Genomic DNA, 8,029 nt, shown 5'->3' with positions numbered 1-8,029 from the left:
GGAACCCTTTAACAGGTGGTGTTAGGAACCCTTTTGGAACCCTTTAACAGGTGGTGTTAGGAACCCTTTTGGAACCCTTTAACAGGTGGTGTTAGGAACCCTTTAACAGGTGGTGTTAGGAACCCTTTTGGAACCCTTTAACAGGTGGTGTTAGCAACCCTTTAACAGGTGGTGTTAGGAACCCTTTAACAGGTGGTGTTAGGAACCCTTTTGGAACCCTTTAACAGGTGGTGTTAGGAACCCTTTTGGAACCCTTTAACAGGTGGTGTTAGGAACCCTTTAACAGGCTGTGTTAGGAACCCTTTAACAGGTGGTGTTAGGAACCCTTTTGGAACCCTTTAACAGGTGGTGTTAGCAACCCTTTAACAGGTGGTGTTAGGAACCCTTTAACAGGTGGTGTTAGGAACCCTTTTGGAACCCTTTAACAGGTGGTGTTAGGAACCCTTTTGGAACCCTTTAACAGGTGGTGTTAGGAACCCTTTAACAGGTGGTGTTAGGAACCCTTTAACAGGTGGTGTTAGGAACCCTTTTGGAACCCTTTAACAGGTGGTGTTAGGAACCCTTTAACAGGCTGTGTTAGGAACCCTTTAACAGGTGGTGTTAGGAACCCTTTAACAGGTGGTGTTAGGAACCCTTTTGGAACCCTTTAACAGGTGGTGTTAGGAACCCTTTAACAGGTGGTGTTAGGAACCCTTTAACAGGTGGTGTTAGGAACCCTTTTGGAACCCTTTAACAGGTGGTGTTAGGAACCCTTTAACAGGCTGTGTTAGGAACCCTTTAACAGGTGGTGTTAGGAACCCTTTAACAGGTGGTGTTAGGAACCCTTTAACAGGTGGTGTTAGGAACCCTTTAACAGGTGGTGTTAGGAACCCTTTTGGAACCCTTTAACAGGTGGTGTTAGGAACCCTTTTGGAACCCTTTAACAGGTGGTGTTAGGAACCCTTTAACAGGTGGTGTTAGGAACCCTTTAACAGGTGGTGTTAGGAACCCTTTAACAGGTGGTGTTAGGAACCCTTTAACAGGTGGTGTTAGGAACCCTTTAACAGGTGGTGTTAGGAACCCTTTAACAGGTGGTGTTAGGAACCCTTTTGGAACCCTTTAACAGGTGGTGTTAGGAACCCTTTTGGAACCCTTTAACAGGTGGTGTTAGGAACCCTTTTGGAACCCTTTACCAGGTGGTGTTAGGAACCCCTTTGGAACCCTTTAACAGGTGGTGTTAGGAACCCTTTAACAGGTGGTGTTAGGAACCCTTTTGGAACCCTTTAACAGGTGGTGTTAGGAACCCTTTAACAGGTGGTGTTAGGAACCCTTTAACAGGTGGTGTTAGGAACCCTTTTGGAACCCTTTAACAGGTGGTGTTAGGAACCCTTTAACAGGCTGTGTTAGGAACCCTTTAACAGGTGGTGTTAGGAACCCTTTAACAGGTGGTGTTAGGAACCCTTTAACAGGTGGTGTTAGGAACCCTTTTGGAACCCTTTAACAGGTGGTGTTAGGAATCCTTTTGGAACCCTTTAACAGGTGGTGTTAGGAACCCTTTAACAGGTGGTGTTAGGAACCCTTTAACAGGTGGTGTTAGGAACCCTTTAACAGGTGGTGTTAGGAACCCTTTAACAGGTGGTGTTAGGAACCCTTTAACAGGTGGTGTTAGGAACCCTTTAACAGGTGGTGTTAGGACCCCTTTAACAGGTGGTGTTAGGAACCCTTTAACAGGTGGTGTTAGGAACCCTTTTGGAACCCTTTAACAGGTGGTGTTAGGAACCCTTTTGGAACCCTTTAACAGGTGGTGGTAGGAACCCTTTTGGAACCCTTTACCAGGTGGTGTTAGGAACCCTTTTGGAACCCTTTAACAGGTGGTGTTAGGAACCCTTTAACAGGTGGTGTTAGGAACCCTTTTGGAACCCTTTAACAGGTGGTGTTAGGAACCCTTTAACAGGTGGTGTTAGGAACCCTTTAACAGGTGGTGTTAGGAACCCTTTTGGAACCCTTTAACAGGTGGTGTTAGGAACCCTTTAACAGGCTGTGTTAGGAACCCTTTAACAGGTGGTGTTAGGAACCCTTTAACAGGTGGTGTTAGGAACCCTTTAACAGGTGGTGTTAGGACCCCTTTAACAGGTGGTGTTAGGAACCCTTTAACAGGTGGTGTTAGGAACCCTTTAACAGGTGGTGTTAGGAACCCTTTAACAGGTGGTGTTAGGAACCCTTTTGGAACCTTTTTTTCTATGAGTATGTCTGCTGCAGGACTGTGTCTAACTGTTTTAGTCCTAGATGGCTAGATGATGGAAATACTAAACGTGTGTGGTTGGTATTGTAACAAACCTGTAATTCCACCGAAATGCGCACGTTGTTTGTTGACTAGAGTAAGGACACTGATTTACCATGGAATAATCAAGTCGTTTTTTATTTGGATGAACAGACAGTGCACCCCAGCACTGACCAACCACACCCAACGCCTTCCCAAAAATCCCTCATTTGCATAATATTGTGTAAAAGGCTGAGAGAATTTCAAATGTGTAAAACATTACATTACCCCCTTCTTAAACTGAACACACTCTGTGTTTAATAACCTGGATAAACACACACAAAATACCCTTTGAGAAGTGTTCAGTAACCAAACACATTCAGAATGCGTTGACCGTGTACTTTAAATTTTTTAAACTAGGCAAGTCAGTTAACAATGACGGCCAAACCTCGGCCAGTTGTGTGCCGCCCTATGTGATACAACCTGGATTCGTACCGGGGATTGTAGTGATGCACTGAGATGCAGTGCCTTAGACCGCTGTGACACTCGGGAGTTCTACACATAACCCTCTTGCCAAACAGGCCTCCTAATAGTTATTTGGGGTCTACCCCCCTGACCCATGTTATCTTCTGCTGCAACTGACTCAGGTGCTTGACCCGTCTCAAAGGAGACACTTTCTATTGCAGGTGCACAGGGCAACTCAGTGTTCACAACCATTTGCGTGGTATGAGTCTCTGTGTCTTTGACTGAGCATTTAGCCCTGACAGTATTCAGTTCCTGTTCCAATGAGGCATTAACATCCCCTGGAGCCCACAGTCTCACAATGTCCCCCACCCTTCTCCTGAAAGGTAACCTAGGCAACATTGGTTTCTTTTTCCTCGGAGCACCCTGTTTCCTTGAGGGGTAGTATGTCTGACTAGGCACAAATGAGTCAGTGCTCAACTCAGTCTCTTGTTCCGTGCCAGTGACCTCATGCTCTGAAACAACCCCAAAGTAAGGTTTGATCCTGTTGTAGTGTACCATGGCATGATAAGGTCCATTACACTGTAGTACGTCATACAGCACCTCTGACAGTTTCTTTGCAATTTTGAAAGGACCCTTGAATTTCTTTCTCAGTTTGGGTGACGACCCCTTTTTCCACTGGTAGTCTCTAAGCCACATACAGTATATTCATTTTCCTCGTACCTCTGGGGTGTCCCCTTTAGATCAAAGTATTGCTTTTGTTTACCTGTTGCTTTTAGGTGATTTCTCTTTACAGCTTCCCTTACAGTGCTTAAATACCCTTCCACCCTTTTCACACAATGAGAAACATACTGTTTCCCATAATTTTGTTGTGTTCCCATAACCACATCAACCGGTAAAGTGATTTCAGTCCCAAACAGCACCCTGTATGGTGTGAACCTCGTCGAAGATTGAACACTAGTCCTGTATGCCGTCATTACAGATGGGAGTATCTCATCCCAGTTTCTTTGATTGTTATCCACAAAAAGTGACAACATAATGATCAGAGTTCTGTTCATTCTTTCCAATAAAACCATCTGATTGTGGGTTGTACAGCGTGGTTCGTGTTTTGTTCATTTGTAAAAGATTGCGCATCTCTCTAAAAATAGTAGTTTCAAAATTTCACCCCTGGTTGCTATGGATAGATCGAGGAACGCCTAGCTTCAACACAAATTCCTCTACCAGTTTCTTGGCCACTGTTTCTGCTTCCTGATTTGGTATGGCATATGCCTCTGACCACCTATTAAAGTAATCTGACAGTACCCGGGCTCCCGAGTGGCGCAGTGGTCTAAGATAGTGCAGTACCTGGTTTGAATCCAGGCTGCATCACATCCGGGCCGTGATTGGGAGTCCCATAGGGCGGCGCACAATTGGCCCAGCATCGGCCAGGGTAGGCCGTCATTAAAATAAGAATTTGTTCTTAACTGACTTGCCTGGTTAAATAAAATACCATCATGTGTTTGTTACCTCTCCCCAGCTCTGTAAATGGACCCATTAAGCTATCCTTTCAAAAGGTTGGCCTGCGACATAACTTGTCATGGGTGCACTTGGGGCTGGACCCTGTAACTTGTATGCACGCCACACAGCCCTTACACCACTGCATTATGGCTCTCAGCCAGCCTGGCCAATAAAATCTTGCTCTTATTTTACTGGTGAGTTTTTCAACTCATAAATGGCCTCCTGTTCTATCATTGTGGATAAAGGTAAGTATCTCACGTACGAGCTCATCTGGTACAAGCCCTCTCCAGATGGTGTCATCTGTCTCATCGTTTTGACTCTCAAGGTATAACACTCCATTCTTCACATGTAATGCCCCCCACACTTGTTCGAAAGGCCTGAACTTTGTCTCTGATTGCAACTCCACAGGGAGCTCTGCTCCACCCTCCTTCCTTCCAAAAGAAAAGCTGCATTTTTTAGGTTCTGCCTGGCTTGTTTGAGTTCCAACTATAGGCTCAATAGTGACATCCTGAGGCTTGTTTACGATGGCTGACAGTGACCTCGTGTGAGGCGGCTGTGTCGACACTCTCTGTCTGTGTGTGTCGGTGTGACACACCATCTGCATTACTGTGCAGTGTCCCTGGCCTGTGGACAATATCATAGTCAAACTGATCCAGGTTCTCTAACCATCTAGCCAACTGTCCCTCAGATTGTTTGAAGTTACTCAGTCACCTTAGTGAGCTGTGATCAGTTCTCAGAGAAATTTCCTCCCCAGCAAAAGTTTCCGAAATGTTTAAGAAACACTACCACAGCAAGAAGCTCCTTCTTGGTTGAATAACTCCTCTCCTGTTTTGACAGTGCCAGACTGGCATATGCTTCTACTCTCTCTCTACCCTCGTATTTCTGGGAGAGGACTGCCCCTATGCCTGTGTCACATGTGTCTGGTATCCATTATGAAATCTAGATTTGGGTCCAGGAAAGCCAGTATGGGGGATGTGGTAAGCTTGGACTTTAATTCATTAAAGGTCACTTCATGTGTTGCGATACACTCAAACATTTTCCCCTTATCTGTCAATCTGTACAAAGGCCCCGGCATAGCTGAAAAATCTGGTGTAAACCTCCTGTAGTTCAGGCCTTAAAAGCTTATTGCCTCTGTCAGTGACTCGGAGCGAGGCCATGACCTGACTGTCTCTGTCAGTGACTCGGAGCGAGGCCATGACCTGACTGTCTCTGTCAGTGACTCGGGGTCATGACCTGACTGTCTCTGTCAGTGACTCGGGGATAGGCCATGACCTGACTGTCTCTGTCAGTGACTTAGGGCTAGGCCATGACCTGACTGTCTCTGTCAGTGACTCGGGGCTAGGCCATGACCTGACTGTCTCTGTCAGTGACTCGGGGCTAGGCCATGACCTGACTGTCTCTGTCAGTGACTTAGGGCTAGGCCATGACCTGACTGTCTCTGTCAGTGACTCGGGGCTAGGCCATGACCTGACTGTCTCTGTCAGTGACTCGGGGCTAGGCCATGACCTGACTGTCTCTGTCAGTGACTCGGGGCTAGGCCATGAACTGACTGTCTCTGTCAGTGACTTAGGGCTAGGCCATGACCTGACTGTCTCTGTTTTCATGGGTTCAGTGGACCCTCCCTCAGCCAAGAGGATGTGTCCCAGGTAGCTCACCTGCAACCAGAACAAATGGCACTTAGATGGATTCACCTTAAGTCCTGCCTGCTCCAATCTGCTGAAAAAATGGTCTTAAATGCTTCAAATGCTCTTGGAATGTACGACCAACTCTGCTGGCAGTTTAACAGGCACCCGCACCAACGCTTGTTTGATAGGCCTGGTGTCCCCTGTGTCAATCCTATGCTGGACTAGTTTCTTGTAACCCAAGTCAAAATCACCGGGGCTAAACACTTCCACATACCTTCCCACCATTTCCTTTACAGTTTTCAACTGCACCTCAGTTGGCTGGCTGCAATCTATGTCCAGCTCCTGCATGACCTGTTCTACGTCCCACTTTGCTGTGGTGGGAGAGTATGGCGGTTGGTTAGAATCCTGTAGGCTAACAACGATAGTGTCTTCACTACCCTTCTCCCAGATAGAGAAACCCCCCAGTTCAGTGGCCTCTCTCAGTAACTGTGATTCCGGAGTTACATTCATCACACACACTGGCAGGTTCCCTTTCACTGGGCTGCACACGCTACATGCTACCAACAGGTCAGTTGAATCAGTGACTTTAACAAAGGGCTCAAGAAGACCCTCAGTTTTGTCATTGTTTACTGTACCCTCAACTTTACCAGTTATAAACATTTCACTTCTGGAGGGGTTAATCGTGTCATTAATCACCACCACTTTACACACTCCCCCTTCCCCTCCCCTGAAAATCAACGGAATCTTCTCCCCCAATACACAACATGTTTTCTTTCTCAAATCAAGTACAGACTCATATTTTAGCAGGAACTCTGTCCCTACCAGTGCATACTGGTCTGCGTCGCTAGTGACTACAAATTCCCAGGTCAGATTCAAACCGTCAATGTTCATGACTGTGGACCAGCTCCCCAGGACTGAGAGAAACTGTCCATTTGCTACTTTAACCATGATGTGGTATGGTTGCAATGTGCCACTCTTACCTCAAGTAGCATTTCTCCATACGGTATGGTCAGCTGTGCATGTAGTTGAAACCGATGCTGCGCTGTGCTTTTCCATGCAAGGAAAGTTTTTTTTTTCATGTGCAATATGCAACCACAGTGCCAGCAGGCCCTGCTAATACCTACAGTATTTTAACCATAGGTTTTTATGTATTATGCTGGAGCTGACTTCTTGGCTATAGTCTGCCTTGTCAAAGGGCTCTTAGATCTCAATGTGACTCCCTGGTATGAATGTTAACATATAGATTTTTAAATGATGCATGCATCATTTCAACTGACAGTGTATGTCAACATATACAGTACACTGCTCAAAAAAATAAAGGGAACACTAAAATAACACATCCTAGAACTGAAAGAATGAAAGATTCTTATTAAATACTTTTTTCTTTACATAGTTGAATGTGCTGACAACAAAATCACACACAAATTATCAATGGAAATCAAATTTATCAACCCATGGAGGTCTGGATTTGGAGTCACACTCAAAATTGAAGTGGAAAACCACACTACAGGCTGATCCAACTTTGATGTAATGTCCTTAAAACAAGTCAAAATGAGGCTCAGTAGTGTGTGTGGCCTCCACATGCCTGTATGGCCTCCCTACAACACCTGGGCATGTCTGGACAGTCTGTGGTGCAACGTGGCGTTGGTGGATGGAGCGGGACATGATGTCCCAGATGTGCTCAATTGGATTCAGGTCTAGGTAATGGGCGGGCCAGTCCATAGCATCAATGCCTTCCTCTAGCAGGAACTGCTGACACACTCCAGCCACATGAGGTCTAGCATTGTCTTGCATTAGGAGGAACCCAGGGCCAAGCGCACCAGCATATGGTCTCACAAGGGGTCTGAGGATCTCATCTCGGTACCTAATGGAAGTCAGGCTACCTCTGGTGAGCACATGAAGGGATGTGCGGCCCCCCAAAGAAATGCCACCCCACACCATGACTGACCCACCGCCAAACCGGTCATGCTGGAGGATGTTGCAGGCAGCAGAATGTTCTCCACGGTGTCTCCAGACTCTGTCACGTCTGTCACATGTGCTCAGTGTGAACCTGCTTTCATCTATGAAGAGCACAGGGCGCCAGTGGCGAATTTGCCAATCTTGGTGTTCTCTGGCAAATGCCAAAGGTCCTGCACGGTGTTGGGCTGTAAGCACAACCCCCACCTGTGGACGTCGGGCCCTCATACCACCCTCATGGAGTCTGTTT

This window comes from Oncorhynchus kisutch, linkage group LG5 (genome assembly GCF_002021735.2).
Source record: "Oncorhynchus kisutch isolate 150728-3 linkage group LG5, Okis_V2, whole genome shotgun sequence".
NCBI classification, from domain to species: Eukaryota; Metazoa; Chordata; class Actinopteri; order Salmoniformes; family Salmonidae; genus Oncorhynchus; species Oncorhynchus kisutch.
This window is presented reverse-complemented; position numbering follows the sequence as displayed.